Consider the following 19,833-nt stretch of genomic DNA (forward strand, 5'->3'; position numbering starts at 1 on the left):
AAAGAATTTTCATTTTCACCCAAAAAGAAAAGAAAACTATTTCTAGTTTCTGTGTTTGATTCGATTTGATCGAGCCAACACTCAAGGCAATTCATGGTACGAGAATAGTGAAGAAGATTCTCTGGTTGAAAGCCAGGAACAAAAATAATCTTTCTATATGAAAAGATAGGTACGATTTTGGTCTAGGGTTTATTGCTATAAATATCACAAACCGGGTCGATTTTGAAAGTTTTTATTTTCCACTATACAATCAAACCAAAATTTTTCCAACTGTGTACCTTATTATGATGTGCAAGAATAAACTTTTAAAAGTAGAAATGGTTGAAATTTTTAACAAAAGGATCAATTTGCTCTTTGATATAATGTACACGAACTAATTTGCTCATTTTTTAAGTAGAGGGGACAAAATGCAATTTGACTCTTAGTACAAAAGCCTCCATGGTACTTTTACTGTCAAATATATTCATAATAAATAGAACGACACACGATTACTAATAAAATGTTTATATTAATTTCAAGTATTTCATTTCTCTATGTTTTTCTATTTCAAATGTTTTATCACAAAAAAAATTCAATTAATCTCAATAAATGGTATACTGCAACAATAGGACATTTAAATAAAAGTTAAAATATGTTTGAAGTATTTCTATTTTTTGTATATTTGAAATTTATTTTTTCTATTTTTATTTTTAAGAATTTAGTTATGTAAAAAATATTGTTATAATAAAATTAAATTTAATAGAAGAAATATAACTGTTTTTAACAATTGAACTTACATTTTTAAATTAAAAAAAAAGAGAAAAACTCATCAAAATAAAAATAGGGATATGGATTGAATTTTAAAAGTAGTATCTTAACCTTATTTAAAAATATGATTACAAAATATGTGTCTTATATATATGGCACTTGTCTTGGCAGAATGCATGATTGACTCATTTGATATCAAGAATGGTCCATCCTATCATTTTTTTATGCATCCTCAGGACATTCAATAGAGCTTTTTCTTACTTTTCATCTAAGCAAGCATCAATAATTACTGGTAACGTATTTTGTTCTCCCAGATAATCATACTTTAAATGCTCGGGTAATGGCTTTAATTCCAACTCAAGGGGTTTGACGATGGATGGTACCATTTTTACGAATTTGGTATAATTTGCTCTCGTTGTTTCGTACTTTGTCTCCCCCAATCTAGTTGGGCTATCATATAATTATTCTCTTGTTCTGCATTATCCCCTTCTTCCTATGTTTCGTTTCATATTAATTCTTGCGTTCTGGACTCTAATTGGTTACATTCTTGCTTTTTACATCCTACAACTTCCAATTCTAGGTTTTCTATTTCATGACATTCTTGCTAGGAAAATTCATTAATGCTGGATTTTTCCGAACTTTCCATTATCTCCTCCTAAGTTTCTATCCAAATACTTCCCCTAGTCATAATATTGAATTTTCGTTTATTTGACTATGCAAGCCGTAATAGAAATGTTGAATATGAATCGTAAAATGTATGCCTCCGCCTAGTATAGATCTAAGGATTGTTTTGGATCTATCCCATGCTTGCCCTAAGGTTTTAGTAATACCTTGTTGAAAATAAAATAACTGTATATAGCTACTTAATACCTTAGTCATCGGTAACACTCGACGAAGAAATAGTTACACAAAATCAGCCCAAGTAGTAATAGTGTCCAAAAGGAGTGTTTCTAACCACATTTTTGCCTTCTAGCGCAAATGAAATCAGCAGCAATATGATAGTCTTTGGTGGAACTCCTACATAGCTGACAGTGCTGCATCTACGGTCAAATTTCCTCAGGAATGCTATGGGATCTTCATTAGTTTAATCAACAAATCTGACATTACAAGTAATACGAGTTAATAAAGTCGAGTTTAGTTCAAAATGTGTATTGTGAATAATAGGTCAAGATATGCCAGGTCGCAACCAAGTTGTATCGAATAATGTCCATAAGACGCTTTAAAATAAAAAAATTAAAATAAATCTAGTTACATTATAGAGAGATATGAGGTAGTATCCGCAAGTATACGAGTGGAGTTGTACTATAGATTTTACAATGAAGTAGGTGAGTACTCCGAGGATCATACCCAAGGGAGGTGAGTACTAAATCAATCTTAACCTAAACAATTAAAGATCTAATTAATACTTTAAGTCAGTTATAGTACGAAAGGAAAATAAGAGATAATTTTAGGGTTTTTTGAATAAAATAAAATAACATAAAATAATTGAATTACAAAAGATATAAAGAATAAAGTGAATCAAATCTGGAGGTGGATGATTAGCTCACTTCAGCAATCCCAATCAACTATCGTCTCCGGTTCCTAGTTAATTAACTAGTCACTACCCTAGAAGGGTATTCTGATCTTTCGCTAACATAACGAGTTAGCAAGGACTACTTATCTTCTGACCTTACAGTCCAGACTGGCTTGTAGTAAAGGTTTTCACGAATGGGCAATACCAATTTTAGGCTAATTCTCACCTTGATAACTTCCCGGGGTTGTCAAGACTAGTGTTTGTTTCACGTTCTTCCTTTTCCAAACAATTGATCCGTTGAGTAACCCTAAAAAAGAGTTAAAAGAACATACTTCCCACTCGTTAATCCCCCATAGAAGGTTTAGTTCCTCATGGCTTTCATAAACAACATGGAATAGATGGAAGAATTAATCATAGGGAATGAATTGAAATAGAAAGTTTAAAAAAAGCCTGATTGATATTGATAATAAGCACGAATCCACAATAGTTGATATTCTTTATAAATTAGAACTCTTGAAAGAGACAAATAACAAAAAAACTAAAATATGAAAACCTAAAGAAAGCAAGAAAACAAAACTTAAACTTAAAGAGAGAATCTAAGATAATGGAATGGGTCCATAATGTGTGCTAAAGAACCCTATTTATAGCCTTCAGGTAGCCATTGTCCTCAGCCCTAGGTTAGCTGATGTTCCTGAGCTTTAAGTTCGATTGTGCAGACCAAAATGCCCATTCTTTGTGTTTTATTCTCGTCACAGAGTCAATGTCGCAACACCATGACCTGTGTCGTGACATAGCAGCCAATCTACTCCTCTACAGCTGTCTTCAGGGATATGTCGTGACACCCTTAGCCTGTGTCATTGAAGGAAGTTTCTCACTTTCTTTATTCTGCTCTCTATGTTGCAACTTCGGATCTCCCATGTCGTGACATAATGTCCAATATTGACACGAAATGTCTTCTAATGGTCTCCTGCACACTCACGAAGTATGTTAGCTCTCCTTTAGGCCTTATTCGGCCCTTAAGGTTAGTAAAATTCTCAATGTGCACATTTTATTGAATGCAAATAAAGCTAAAGAAACTTAATTAAAACATAATGAAAATGTTTGTATTCAAGCTCTTTAAATGTAAAAACTAGTTTAATTTGCTACACCGAGTCACGACAGATCCTTATCAAAGTTTCAAACTCTACTATAAACATTCAAAAACTCCAATTAACATCAATGAAAACTTTAGAAATCTTTAACATTTTAGATAACAGAGATACGAGTTAGTTGGACCTACTTGCAGCGATCTCAAAAACTTAAAAATTACAAGAAACAAACTTAAAAAACTTAACAATTTTGAGGGCTAAATGTGTTAAAGCTTAGAACCCTATTCTTTCTTTCTTTTTTCGATGAAGAAGACGAGTGGAAGGAAGAAAATAAATTTTTTCTTTTTAATTTTACTTTTATACTTAAATTAACTTAACTAATTAACATTAACCTAATTAACCTTTAATTAACCATTATTTAATTAAACAAAAGTTAATTAACAAAGTGGATGGCTTACAACTAGCCTCCACCACCTTTGACATTTAGAAATTGGTCATTCAATTAATTAATCAAGCTTTTTTTCAATTAACCTTAATTAATTAGGGCCTAGTAATGATAAACCCAAAAGCTAATGGGATTTATGACACCCACCACCGCTTGGAATTTTGACAATGGTCTAATCACCATTTTAATCCCTTAGCTATTTAAAATCTGTTGAGAGTAACTTTTTTCACTTTCACACTTTACTCATTTTTCCTTAATTAACTATCAAATCACCTAACCAAACTTCAATCCACTCATATAATTGCTCCCTAAATGTTCAACAAGAATATTTATGAGCTCGATTTATGAAAATAAGGTCTCGATTCCTCATTTTTCAAAACCACTGACTTTCGATACATATCACTCGTACCTTGACTAACTGACCAATTAACAAAAATTATTAGATTAAAATTCAATAAAATGCTATAATAAACTCATAAATATTACTAAATAATATTTACAGATTCACTCGTCAAAATTGAGGCCCCGAAACCACTAATTCCAACACCACTAATTCCAACACCACTGAAAAACGAGTTGTTACAACCAACCTTCAGCCTATAAATATGATTGCTCTACTCAGTTTACAAACAATTTTTCATTTTTTTAATTTTTTATTTCTTGTTTAGTTTTAGATCTATCTGTATTTTAGATGTCCTTTCAGTTATAATTCTAGTTTAGTTTTTATTTCGTTTTTCACGAAATTTAGATTTGGGATTCATCAAACTATTTGACGGATTACCATTCGTGTTGCTATTAATCTATCAGGATTTTCTCGCCTCTTCTCTTGATTTGTTTTTAATTTTTATGCTTTTACTTAAGTTTATGATGTGTGTTAAATCTATGGGGAACTAGTCTATTAACAAGAGATTAATGGGTGAATGTGGGATTATTTCGCTTTTATGTAGGGTTTATTAGTGGATTAGCTTGTTGGGATATGAAGACTTAAAACCCTAGGTTTGATGACCTTATGAAGTCATATAGGTGGGAATGAAACAAAAATTTGTATTTTCTACTGGAAACACGAAAATTTATGTGTTTTCACATGCCCTTTTTTCTTAAAATCATGCTATTTCGGTTAAATTCTTGTCAAAAAATTAAATATTATAAAATAATTAAATTATGTTAAAAATATAAACATGATGAATTTTAATTAATTTTATAGTTAATTTTGATTAATTTTAACTATTTTCGACAGATTCGTACAAAGGGCAAAAATTGGCTCGGCAGACAATGCTCGAAGAATAAAATCGAGAAGTAATTTGAAACATCGAGACAAATTTATTTCCAATCTAAGATGGTCCAAAAATGTGTGTTAATTCATAATATAATTAATTTTAATTTATTTCCAATTTAGTTTGGGCTAAATAAATTATTATTAATTAATTATGGAAAAAAAGGTCTAGTTGAACCGCATTGGTTGAACCGAATCTAGTGAACCAAACCAGCCACCAATTGGGCTGCCCAGAACCGTCCATATGCTGACCCAAATCAGCATTCTAGCTGACTAAATAAGCTCGCAAAGAAGCCCTTGAAGAACTTTCAACCTTGCATTCAAACCCCTCCTAAAAATGTGGCTTTATGGATTTGCCCCAGGCTATTTTTAGTAAAGTTGAATCTCTCAACTTTTCCATGTGTGTGGCCGGCCAAGGGGGGTCTCTTTCACCGATGGAATTTTCTATTTTTAGCAGCCACAATCAGCTATAAAAGACACCCCTTGCTGATCATTCAAGTCATCCCTCACACTCTCATTCGCTCTTCTCCTCTCTCACTTTCTCTCAACTTTTCCTTCCCATTTTCCCTTTTGTTCAAGTGTCAATTTATTCTCTTGGGAAAGAGGTTCTCATCATCCATTTTTGAGCAGCAATTAAAGTGTTCATGAGACACCTTGATAGCCGAGGACAATGGAGAACGAAGAACGGAGAAATCAGTCAAGCCACAAAGAAACATCGGATTTGTTTCTTGTTCCCTATCTCTTTAAATTTTGTTGTTGTTTTGACAAAAAATTTTATGAATATTTATGCTATTAAATGGTTATTTTAATCAAACTAGCTTGAATTTAATCCGTGTTGGGTTGATTATATTTTGCATGCTTAAATTATTGAAATTGTGTTTATGCAGTTATAGGTCTCGGTAAGATGCTTGATTAAGTAAAGTCATGCCTAAGTTATTCTTGCAATATTAATTGTTAGATAACTAATGAAATAATTATTAAACCGTATTGAAATTGTAATTAATTGACACAATACTTAATCAGTGCATGTTTATTCTTCTAAGGTACTTGAAGTTAATTTAGCGTTGTATTTTGCGATACATATGCCTTGCATAACTTGCAAGATTATTGTGATTAAACTGTTTCAAGGTAGAAATACTCTGTTACCTCACTTGATCTTTTATATGCTTGTGAAGATTGATTAATCGCTTGGATTGACATTGAAAAATGTTCAAGAGATTGATTAATTTAATAAGTATGTATGAGCAGTAGTTACAAAATTACCGAGTTGCCGTGAATTTGTTCGTAGTAGTATAAACATAAGTTTAATAATTCTAAGTTAAAGGAATGTAATTAATCCAACATAATTATATCATCTTGATTAAACCTTATTTGAAATCGTGCATTAGAACCTTTTTATTTTTAAATTTTTTACTTAGTTTTTAACCCTTAGTTTTTAATCATCTTTAAACCAAAATATTTTCCATCACCAAAGTGTTTTAACCCTAATTTCATAAATATTCTTTTTTACAGTCCCTGTGGGTACGATAGATCGACATTTACTTGTCACTTTATTACTTGTTGTATTGTGTAAACTAGCACATTTTCGTCGTTCTAAGTTTTTGGCGCCGTTGCTGGAGACTGTTTTAAAAAATCCATTATTTGTGAATTTGTTTTTACATTTTGGTTTATTTATTTTCCTGTTTAAATCTTTACTTAATCTTTTTCTGTGATTATTTTAAGTGTTTATGAGTATTGACCAGATTATCGACTTACTCATTGTGGAACCTGGAATAGAACGAACCTTTCGACAGTGAAGAAGACAAGCGAACCAGAGAAGAACTGAATAAATAAACTGTAAGAATATGAATCAAGGAAACGGAGCAAACCCTACTCAGAATCCTATCCTTATTGCTGATGATAGAGATAGAGTTTTACGACAGTATGTCATACCAGTATTTAACGATCTTAATCTGGTTATTAGGAGACCCGAAATCGAGGCACAACAATTCGAGCTGAAGCCAGTCAAGTTCCAGATGCTTCAGACTATGGGCCAATTCAGTGGAATGCCTACTGAAGATCCTCATCTTCATTTAAGACTATTTATGGAAGTGAGTGATTTTTTCAAGTTAGCCGGAGTACCCGAAGATGCATTACGATTGAAGCAGTTCCCATATTCGCTAAGGGATAGAGCTCATGCCTGGTTGAACTCATTACCACTGAACTCCATTTCAACATGGCAAGAGTTAGCCGAGGGATTCCTCATGAAGTATTTCCCACTGAGCAAGAATGCCAAGTTGAGGAATGAGATCACTGCCTTCCAACAAATGGATGATGAGTTCCTGTATGAGGCATAGGAACCGTACAAAAAGTTATTACGAGGATGGAAGTGGATGCCTTTGCTAATGGTGCTATCTTTTCTAAGTCTTATAATGAGGCTTACGAAATTATTAAGAGGATTGCCAGCAACAATTATCAATGGCCAACTAATCGAGCAGCGTCAGGAAGATGAGTAGCTGGAATACATGAAGTGGACGCTCTCACCTCACTCGCATCTCAGATATCTTCAATATCCTCAATGCTTAAGAATCTTACCACTAATGGGTCTAATAGTTTTGCAGCCCAACCACCTAACCAATTTGAGAATATAGCCTGTGTGTGTTGAAGGGAAGGATCCGTATATTACATGGGTAACCAAAACCAAAACCAAAACCGAGGGAGGCAAGGACTGCAATCCAACTTTTATAACTCATCGTGGCGAAATCACTCGAATTTTTCCTAGAATAACCAAGGGGCTGGAACCAGTAATACTTACGCCCAACCTAGACCAACTCAGCCGCCTAGTTTCCCCCAACAAGTTCAAAAACCAACCCAAGCGGAACCATCCAATAGCTTAGAGAATCTATTGAAGGCATACATGGCAAAAAATGACGCCACTGATACGCCCCAGCCTCGTTGTTTAATCCGAGTTGTATAGTTGCACGATCGTTCAAACAAAGAAGAATCGTTTGAGTTGGAATGAAGTCAGATATTAGGCTAAATATGGTTTAAGGGTGTCAAGGATAGACTTACAAAGAAGAAGGCTTATCGAATGAATGAGGCTTGGTTGTGGAAGAAAAAGAAAACTCGGTATTTGGAATTAAGTCAAAAATTTAGAACAAGAATGAACCAACACTTCGATTGAAGGTTGACTCGAAACTTATAGGTTCTAAAGTTGTTTAGGAGAAAGGATAGGAAACCTCGACCCACTATCTAAAATAGATAGGAACCTTGGTATAATTTAGGTTGAACGCCACACAATTTCGTGATAAGTTCGATTGAACAAAAACGGGTTGACGCCACTAACTAGTTAGATAAGTCAATGGAGTTTTTAGACGAAATTTAAGAGAAGAATTCTCTCAACAATTTGATAGCAATTCCTTAAGGTTCAAAAGTTCTTTTACAAGATAATTTCAGCCTGAATTTATAGGCTTTACATGGCAACCGAATAGGCAGTCTTAAGAGCTAAGTAAAGGTCTTGAAAATTCCAGAATTTTGAAAGACGTTTCCTTGAAGCTTCCCTATACATTAGGAACGTCATTAGCTCTTCTAGAAGGCTTAATTTAGCTGGAAAAATGAATGGCCTGGTTGGAGTTTGAGTAGCATTCAATTTGGGCAGCAAACAACTTAAATGTGCTTTAAAATGAGCTGCATTTTCAGCCGAATATTCATGGTCTTTGATGGGTTGTTTTGGGCACTCCACAAGTCAAGGCTATTAATAAGCTGAGTTGAACAACCATGAAGGTGTGAACAATCGGTCTTAAAGAGTCCCCAATGTGTGAACACTCTAAACCGAATAGCCAAAAGCTTCTAGCAATGTGCAAAGAATTTGTTCAGTCGAATGGACAGCTTGGGAAAATAAATCAACATGTCCTTTGGCTAAATAGTCACATAGGAAACGTCAAACATCATCCCAAATTAATCTCTAAACATGCATGTGCCGTCCATTGCATGTACCTACAGCAAATTCATTCAATAAATTAGATGCATTTTAGACACATTAAATTGGCAGCAAATAACACTAAATTCCTGCACATTAAATTCGACAACCCTTAGGACACAATTAAGACATGTTTGAGTTTGAAACAACTTAATTATTAAACATAAATTCAGCTGGACTTGGACATCATCAAAACATGTAATAAAATTAAACACATTAATAAGATGCATTTAAAAATAAAACACATTTATATCAAAATTTAATATGTCCAGATTTTAGCAAATTAATTAATCTTAAGCTAATTAACTATTTACTAATCAGCAACTAAATTTATTTATTCCAGCAAATCCAATGTTAACTAAAGGTGAACTCCTCGAGCTAAATGGGAGCTAATTGAGCTTGAAGGAGGTTGCATGGATTGCTTGTTTCGACGTTCTCAAACTGTCCAACCACGTTATTGCACCAAATCCCATTCATGAGAGCTGAAACTCCTTCCTTGAATCTTTTGGCTCGAGCACGAGTTATAGGACCCGTTGGAAACTCCAAGGGTTCATTGTTAGCTTTAGTTGGTTCTATAGCCACGGCCATATCAGCCACTCTAAGGAATTTGGAGAATCAAGTGGGCTAGCTTGCTACTGAACTCAGGAACGACCACAAGGTGCTCTACCTAGTGACACGAAGAATCTGAGAAATCCGGGGAAGGAACATTGTAAAACATTGACATTGAGGAGCGGAAAGACAATAGAGCCCAACATTGTCAAAGTTGAAAAGGAGCTAGTTAACGCTCAAGATTCAGAAGAAGTTCAACCAAGAGTTGAAATTCCAGTTTCACCAGAACCAAAATCTGCAAAACCCGACAAAGTAACCTCAGGACCAGCTAATTCTGATCAACTAACAATGTCGTTAGATACAGAATTGCCACCAAAAACGAATCAACCATAATCAGTCCCAGTAATGAAACCATCACCACCCTACCGTCAAAGACTTCAGAAACAGAAGCAGGAGATTCAATTCAAGAAGTTCGTTGACGTACTTAAGCAACTTCACATCAACATCCCGTTGGTTGAAGCACTTGAGAAAATGCCAAACTATGTCAAGTTCATGAAAGATATCTTGTCTAAGAAACGAAGACTTTGAGAATTTGAGACGGTAGCTCTGATGAAGGAATGCAGTGCATATCTTCAAGACAAACTACCCCGAAAGTTGAAGGATCCTAGATGTTTTACCATACTGTGCAACATTGGAGCAACATATTGTGGTAAGGCATTATGTGATTTAGGTGCAAGTATCAACTTGATACCTATGTCAATATTTAGGAAGTTGGGGATAGGAGAAGTTAGACCAACTACAGTTACGCTTCAACTAGCAGATCGACCCTTAGCACATCCAGAAGGAAAAATCGAGGGCGTATTGGTACGTGTAGATAAGTTTATCTTTCCTGCTGACTTTGTAATTCTAGATTTCGAAGTAGAAAAAGAAGTACCAATCATCCTAGGAAGACCGTTCCTAGCAACTGGAAGGACCCTTATTGATGTGCAGAAGGGCGAGCTCACTATGCGTGTTTAGGATGATCAGGTAACATTTAACGTCTTTAAGTCTATGCGATTTCCTGACACAATGGATGATTGCTCTGCAATGTCTGATTTAAAGGATTTAATAGTGGAGAAGGAACTCAACTGTGTTGAGGACCCACTGGAAAGAATTTTGACATCGGATCCTCCAAATGATGAAGAGGAGGATGAATACTTAGCTTCGCTAGAAGCTAATCAAAGGGAATTTAATCCACAATCCGTTTTGAATCTTTGGAGTTAGAAAAGAGGACTATTACCAACCAAAAGTGTCGATCGAGGAGCCACCTAAATTAGACCTCAAGGTATTACCTTTTCATTTAAAATACATTTATTTAGGTAACGCTTCTACTCTGCCTGTGATTGTTTCAGGAGAATTGACCACTAAATAAGAAGAGAAACTTATCTTAGTTCTAAAATAATTCAAGAAGGTCATCGGATGGACCGTAGTCGATATTCGTGGCATTAGTCCATCTGTATGCATGCACAAGATTATCCTAGAAGACGGCAAAAATGGGACGATCGATGGACAACAGAGACTGAACCCCATCATGGAGGACGTAGTAAAAAAAGAGATCATCAAGTGGTTAGATGTGGGTATCATCTATCCCATCTAGACAGTTCATGGGTAAGCCTGGTCCAGTGCGTGCCAAAAAAAAGAGGTATCACGGTCATAGAGAATGAGAACAACTAGTTGATACCAACTAGAATGGTTACGGGATGGAGAATTTACATCGATTACCGGAAGTTGAACAAGGCGACTAGGAAAGATCAGTTCCCTTTGTCGTTCTTGGACCAGATGCTGGATAGACTCGTAGGACGAGATTACTACTATTTTCTCGATGGATACTCAGGGTATAATCAGATTACAGTAGCACCGAAAGATTAACACAAAACGACATTCACCTACTTGTACGGTACGTTTGCATTTAAATGCATGTCATTTGGTTTATGTAATGCACCTGCTAAATTTCAAAGATGTATGATGTCTATTTTTACTGACATGGTTTAGAAATATTTAGAAGTTTTTATGGATGATTTTTCAGTATTCGGAGATACTTACGATGATTGCTTAGCCAATCTAACTAAGGTACTAAGGCGATACAAAGAAATGATTCTCGTACTCAATTGGGAAAAGTTCCATTTTATGGTACGAGAAGAAGTTGTTCTAGGGCATCAGATAATGAGACATGGGATCCAGGTAGACAAAGCAAAGGTAGACGTTATTGAGAAACTCTCACCTCCAACATCTGTAAAGGGTGTTAGGAGCTTTTTGGGCCACGCCGGTTTTATCGATGATTTATCAAGGACTTCTCCAAAGTTGCTAAACCCTTATGCAAATTATTGGGGAAGGACTCTATATTCAAGTTTAATGAGGAATGCTTAAAAGCCTTCAACAATTTAAAAGTTCGATTAGTCACGGCACCCATAATTGTCACACCAGACTGGGATTTGCCATTCTAATTGATGTGTGATGTAAGTGACTTCGCAATTGGAGCTGTCTTGGGCCAGCGAAGGAACAAATTTTTTCATCCCATCTACCATGCAAGTCAAACCCTAACAGGAGCTAAACCGAATTATACAGTAACAGAAAAAGAGTTACTTGCTATTGTGTTTGCTTTCGACAAGTTTCGATCTTATTTGGTAGGTACCAAAGTGACTGTCTATACGGGCCACTCGGCAATTAAGTATTTACTTGCGAAGAAATATGCTAAGCCGAGGCTGATCCGATGGGTACTTCTACTTTAAGAGTTCAATCTAGAAATTCAAGATCGAAAGGGAGTAAAAAATCAAGTAGCAGATCACTTGTCCAGATTGGAGCCAGAAGAAGGGAATTCTCCTCTTATACTAATTTAGGAGACGTTTCTAGACGAACATATCCTGAAGGTAAATCATGTCCATAATACCCCTTGGTTTGCTGATATTGCTAACTATTTAGCTTGTGGTTTGATGCCAACTGATAACACGTATCAACAAAGGAAAAAGTTTCTGCACGATGTGAAGTACTATTTTTGGGAAGAGCCATATGTGTTTAAAAAGTGTGCAGATCAGATGATTAGGAGATGCGCGGAAGAGGATGAAATATCGAAGATTTTATACCATTGTCACTCAGCTCCAAGTGGGGGACACTTCAGAGGTACACGTACAGTGGCCAAAGTATTACAAGCTGGTTTCTTTTGCCCAACATTATTCAAGGATGCATATGCTTACGTGAAGAGCTGTGATCGATGCCAAAGGGTTAGAAATGTCACCAACAGAAATGAGATGCCTCGAACAAACATCATTGAGGTACAGTTGTTCGATGTATAGGGTATTAACTATCTTGGTCCTTTTCCTCCGTCTTGTGGTCACAAGTACATACTAGTAGCAGTAGACTATGTGTCTAAGTGGGTCGAGGCTGAGGCATATCCGAGAAACAATGCTAAGGTTGTGATGAAGTTTCTGTAGAAGCATGTGTTTACAAGGTTTGGAAGCCCAAGAGCTATCATCAGTGATGAAGGATTCCACTTTGTACAAGTGGTTAAAATGGTTATTAGACAAGCACGAAGTGAAACACAAGGTTGCAACAGCTTACCATCCCCAGAAAAATAGGCAAGCTGAACTGGCAAATAAGGAGATCAAAGGCATACTTGAGAAGGTAGTCTGCCTGAACCAACAAGATTGGTCCACAAGATTAGATGATGCTTTATGGGCTTACAGAATAGCAAACAAGACACCGTTAGGGATGTCACCACCGTTAGGGATGTCACCCTATAGGTTGGTCTTTGGGAAAGCCTGCCATCTACCATTGGAGTTAGAGCACAAAGCTTACTAGGCTCTTCAATAGCTTAATTTGGATCCTAAGCTCGTGAAAGAGAAATGGATGTTCCAACTCAATGAGTTAGAAGAGTTCCGAATGTTCTCATATGAAAATGTCAAATTACTTAAAGAAAGACTCAAGAAATGACATGACAACCACATTCGAGTTCGAGAATTTGAAGCAGGTCAAGAAGTCTTGTTGTTCAATTCCAGATTGAAGTTCTTTCAAGGTAAGCTAAAATCACGTTGGTCTGATCCATTTACGATTCACCAAGTCTATCCATACGGAGTTGTTGAACTCTAAGGTAAGGGAGGTAATTTCCGAGTTAATGCTCAGTGCCTGAAACATTATTGGGAAGATAAAATTGAACGGGATAAAATCTCATTCATTTTACCGGATACTTAATTTTTCATTTTTCTTTTTGAATAAATGATTTAGAGTATATTTTCAGGTAAAGTATGTTTAAATAAATTCTGTCTAGGAGATTGAAACTTAAGCGGGACCGGTTATGACCCCTCCAATCTTTCCTGGGAATTTATTTTGACATAATTTTCCAAGAAATTATCCCCTAAATGGAAAAATAAATTTTTAGTTTCAAATAAAAGGGTCAATTTTACTCCAAGTTTTAATTTGTAACTCAATTTTAAATTTTCATTAAGTCTAGGGACTTAATTGAATTATTTTTAAAATTTAGTCGCTCTTTTCGTAAATAAAAAAAACTAGGTGCCTTTCTTTGTGAATATTTTCAAAAAGCATCTAGAATAAATATATTTAATATTATTAATAATTTGATAAACTTTAATATATAATTATATAATTTATAATTTATATATTAATTTTTACCAACTTAGCTTAGAATTAGGATTAATTAGGAATTTTTTATTTCTGCACAATAAAATAAGAGATGGGAATCAAAAGTAAATATGGACAAGTAGTAAAGTCTAAAGTGTGGCAATAGATATATACATGTCTAGGATTGGATCTAGGAAGAGCTTGGAACTTAAGCAGTCAAATTGACTCACCTCCTCTTTTCTGGAATCCTACTTGGTGTATAGTATCTATTCACTTTAAACAATGAGGACATTGTTCATTTTAAGTTGGGGGACCGAAAATTGAAATTATTTCCACTCAAAATAATTTTTTTCTTTTAATTATGAATATGATACATTTTGTTCAATAAATTTGAATTTTGTTAAGTATGCTAAATTTAAGTATGATTAGAGTTTGATTATTTCAATAAATTATTATGTTAGCTTAATAATGACATAAAATGTATTTCTAATAAAGCATGCAAATCATACCATAAAATTTTAGTTCTTTAGGAAAGTTAGGCATGCATGAAAGTTTAAGTCTTTAGAATTGACTTAGTAGTTTCTTGAGGCGAAATCCCAGGAAGCATGGAACGTTAAAAATGATTTAGGCAACCGTTGTTTGGACCGTTTGAGCCTTTCCAGCCAACCATGATGAAATTTTTATCCTTTGAAACCCAACTTTGAGACTTTGACCTAATTTTATTTGAACCCTTACAAAGTTAGCCATCACTTTTCTTAATTATCTTAAAAATGTCTCAAACACTAGACTCAGTACTATTCAAAGTATTCTTTGAAAATAATTTTGGGGGAGTTGCAAAGAAGTATGAAATGCTCTAAAAATTGTAGTACATGCAGTAAAATACTAAAAAAAAAGCATATGTATTTGAAGTAAATTGCACTAAAGAGCATGAGAAAAGGAAAGAAAAGTTGATGTATTGAAGGTAATTATTTCGAAAGGTTTGATACAAGCTGAGTCTAGGGTTTTTTTTAAACCTAAAATTATCTATCTTTTACCTACCCCTAAGCCCAGCCACGTTACAACCTTGTTAAATACCCATTGACTCAAAGTTCCAACGCTACCTACATTAGTGGAGAGAAATTGCTCTGCTCAATATATGAAGACATCAGTTAAGCTTAATGATTAGAGTTTAATTTTGAATAAGGGATTAAAATCAAATTGGTAGGGATTAACATGTCTTTATTAAGAAACATTTAGTATAATTTTGCTATTGTAGTAATTGTTGAGATTAATTTGAACGATATATATACTTGAGTAGGATAATTATCAAATTTCTTGTTTTTGAGCATAAGTATATTGATTTCATGATTTTGGGAAGAATGTTGTTCTGAAGGAGTTTTTCAAAAAGTGCTTCCGAGAAAATTCTTTTGAAATTTATGCATTACTCGGGACGAGCAATGAATTAAGTTTGGGGGTGTGGAAACACGAAAATTTATGTGTTTTTACATGTCCTTTTTAACTTAAAATCATGCTATTTCGTTAAATTCTTGTCGAAAAATAATTAAATATTATAAAATAATGAAATTATGTTAAAAATATGAACATGATGAATTTTAATTAATTTTATAGTTAATTTTTATTAATTTTGACTATTTTTGACAGATTCGCACAAAGGGCGAAAATTGGCTCGGCAGACAATGCTCGAAGAATAAAACTGAGAAGCAATTTTAAGCATCGAGGAAAATTTATTTCCACCCTAAGATGGTCCAAAAATGTGTGTTATTTCATAGTATAATTAATTTTAATTTATTCCTAATTTAATTTGGGCTAAATAAATTATTATTAATTAATTATGGAAAAAAAGGGTCTAGTTGAACCTCATTGGTTGAACCGAATCTAGTGAACCGAACCAGCCACCAATTGGGCTGCCCGAAACCGTCAATATGATGACCCAAATCAGCATTCTAGCTGACTAAATAAGCTTGCAAAGAAGCCGTTGAAGAACTTTCAACCTTGCATTCAAACCCCTCCAAAAAATGTGGATTTATGGATTATCCCCAGGCTATTTTTAGCAAAGTTGAATCTCTCAACTTTGCCATGTGAGTGGCCGGCAAAGGGGGGTCTCTTTGGCTGATGGAATTTTCTATTTTTAGCAGCCACAATCAGCTATAAAAGCCACCCCTTGCTGATCATTCAACTCATCCCTCACACTCTCATTTTCTCTTCTCCTCTCTTACTTTCTCTCAACTTTTCCTTCCCATTTTCCCTTTTGTTCAAGTGTTGATTTCTTCTCTTGGGAAACAGGTCCTCATCAGCCATTTTTGAGCAGAAATTATAGTGTTAATAATCCACTTTGATAGCCAAGGACAATGAAGAACGAAGAACGGAGAAATCAGTCAAGTCACGGAGAAACACTGGATTTGCTTCTTGTTCCCTATCTCTTTAAATTTCGTTGTTGTTTTGATAAAAATGTTTATGAATATTTATGCTATTGAAATGGTTATTTTAAATAATCTATCTTGAATTTAATCCGTGTTGGGTTGATTATATTTTGCCTGCTTGAATTATTGAAATTGTGTTTATGCTGTTATAAGCCTCGGTAAGATGCTTGATTAAGTAAAATCATGCCTAAGTTATTCTTGCAATATTAATTGTTAGATAACAAATGAATTAATTATTAAATCATATTGAAATTGTAATTAATCGACACAATACTTAATCAATGCATGTTTATTCTTCTAAGGTAGTTGAAGTTAATTTAGCATTGTATTTGGCGATACATATGCCTTGCATAACTTGCAAGATTTTTGTGATTAAACTGTTTCAAGGTAGAAATACTCTGTTACCTCACTTGATCTTTTATATGCTTGTAAAGATTGATTAATCGCTTGGATTGACATTGAAAAATGTTCAAGAGATTGATTAATTTAATAAGTATGTATGGGCAGTAGTTAGCAGATTACCGAGTTGTCGTGAATTTGTTCGTAGCAGTATAAACATAAGTTTAATAATTTTAAGTTAAAGGAATGTAATTAATCCAACACAATTATATCATCTTGATTAAACCTTATTTGAAATCGTGCATTAGAACCTTTTTATTTTTAAATTTTTTTTACTTAGTTTTAAACCCTTAGTTTTTAATGATCTTTAATCCAAAATATTTTCCATCACCAAAGTGTTTTAACATTAATTTTATAAATATTCTTTTTTACAGTCCCTGTGGGTACGATAAATCGACATTTACTTGTCACTTTATTACTTGTTGCGATTGTGTACACTTGCACATTTTCGTCGTTCCATCTATTCGTGAATACCTTGAATCCGGTCTGGACTGTGAGGTTGAGAGATAAGTAGTTCTTGATGAATCATTAGGTTAGTGGAAGGCCGAGGGGCCCTACTACGTTAATGACTAATTGATTAGGTAGAACTCAAAATAAGAGTTCATTATGAACACTGAAATGAGTTGGTCTTTTGTCATTTAGATCTGAATAAATCTATAACTTGTTTTCTTTGATTGTTTTTAGTTTTTTCATTAGTTTAATAAAATAGTATCTATCACTACCTTAGGATTAATTATCATATAGTTTAATTAAAATACTGACTAGACCATTAACATAGAAATTAGGATTAGTTTAGTCTCGCCTCCCTTGGGTACGATTCTCAAAGTACTTCCTTATTTCGTTGTATAACTATATTATAACATGACTCGTATATTTGCAGAAATTGCCTTGCGCTTATATTTGGTTGCAATATTCACACTCTAGACCTTAGTATGTCTGGAGGCGGTCAAGTTGTTGGTGTCATTGCCAAGGAGGCTATGTCACTTAATTGATTTTAATTTTTTACGTTAAATAGGATAGTTAGGAAAATTTTAAATTATATATAAAATTTTAATTTATTTTTGTTTTCCTTTACTAATTTTGTAACACACTCCACTTAATCAGAACTTGCATCACAATATTCGCTTGTAAGTTCAAATGAACTTAGTGAGTTTTAACCCATGTTACCTTTGAACGTCTATTTTTGAATTCCTTAACTTGAAGATTTTGAACTTTCTTTCAATCTTTGGCGGCCACCATTCTAATACCAAGTGCATACATATACGCACACTTCCACACTTTACCATCCAACCCTAATTCCCTCACCAGGCAGATTTCCAATTTCTTACTCAATGTGGAACTCATTTGCTTTTTAGAAAATGGTTGATTCCTTAAAAGGATATCCATATAGAACCTACCTTCAAAGGTTTCTCATGCAGATAGATATTGAGCACTTCACCTAGGATGGTGTATTCATATGAATCCTACCTTTGACGGGCTCTCATGTTGAATTTGGTAGCTTTTAGGTTATCATTCAGATCATGTCTTAAACCGACCTAGATCGCAACTTATTCTGGTGGATGAAACATTCTAAGTCATCCTTTGGAATCCCAGACAACCATGTTACATATCTTGAAAATGCCCAACTTGGCGGATAACTTAGACTCTAGATAGCCTCTATACCTGACATGAAAACTACTCAGATTTGGCGGATACCAGATAAATTACATAACTTCCTTACATAGCGTAAACAAACTCAAAAATGACCAACATTTAGACCACTCATCTCTACGATTACGCCAAGTTCTCTTTACTGAAGAGTTACTATAGAGGATTCTCTCTTTAGAAACACTACTAAAATCTCTTTTCAAGAAATGCCCCCAAGGCATATTCAATATCACCACAAGGATAACCAAACAGAGATATCTTCAAACTTACCAAATCTTTATCATAGAGTTAGCCAGCAGAACATTCTCAAAGCTTACCCATATCTTGTCACAAGGGTGGTTAACCAGATTTTGCCATGAAGGCATCACAAATTATGCCATAAAGGTATCATAGAATACACCACACATGCATAATAGAATATGCCACAAAAGCTACACGAAATATGCCACAAAGGCTTTATAGAATATGGCACATAGGCAACACGAAATATGCCACAAAGGCTTTACATAATATGTCACACAGACAACACAGAATATGCCACAAAATTTTTACAGAACATTACGTGTTTACTGTCTTGACGGACTATCTCAAAGGGTGTCATGGGTTTCTCCTACATGATCTTGTACATATTTTCATGTTGTGATCTGCCAGTCTGGTTTACACATTTCTGAAGGCTACACCATGAGTATTTTCATTGTCATATGATGCCATAGGTCTTTACCACATGGTCTTACACATATCTGCATATCGTGATCTTCCAATCCAGTTAGCAGTGTACTTGCCCTACCAGAGGCATCACAAATGGTCGTGTTACTTCTTTAACACAAAACACTCTTGCCTATATTCATTTACACTCCTGAAAAATTAATACTCTTCCATGATTGATTTCACATGCATACATACCACATAGTATATTATTCATGCAATAACTCATATACCTCATTTGTAGACATGCAACAACTTTACGACACTTCACACACACATACACTCACTAGTTATCAGTTATGGGGTGTTCTTTTGTTGTTGATGTTTTGAATGTTGTTGGTATTCAATTAAGCCATAATGGTACCATAGATTTTATGCATCACACATTACATTTAATTGACTCTTCCGTTCGTGATCATATCCTTGTTATTTCTTGGAGTATTTGGTCCTATAGAAACCTACTTTGCTAGAATAATAT

Source organism: Gossypium hirsutum, chromosome D06 (genome assembly GCF_007990345.1).
Source record: "Gossypium hirsutum isolate 1008001.06 chromosome D06, Gossypium_hirsutum_v2.1, whole genome shotgun sequence".
Classification (NCBI taxonomy): Eukaryota; Viridiplantae; Streptophyta; class Magnoliopsida; order Malvales; family Malvaceae; genus Gossypium; species Gossypium hirsutum.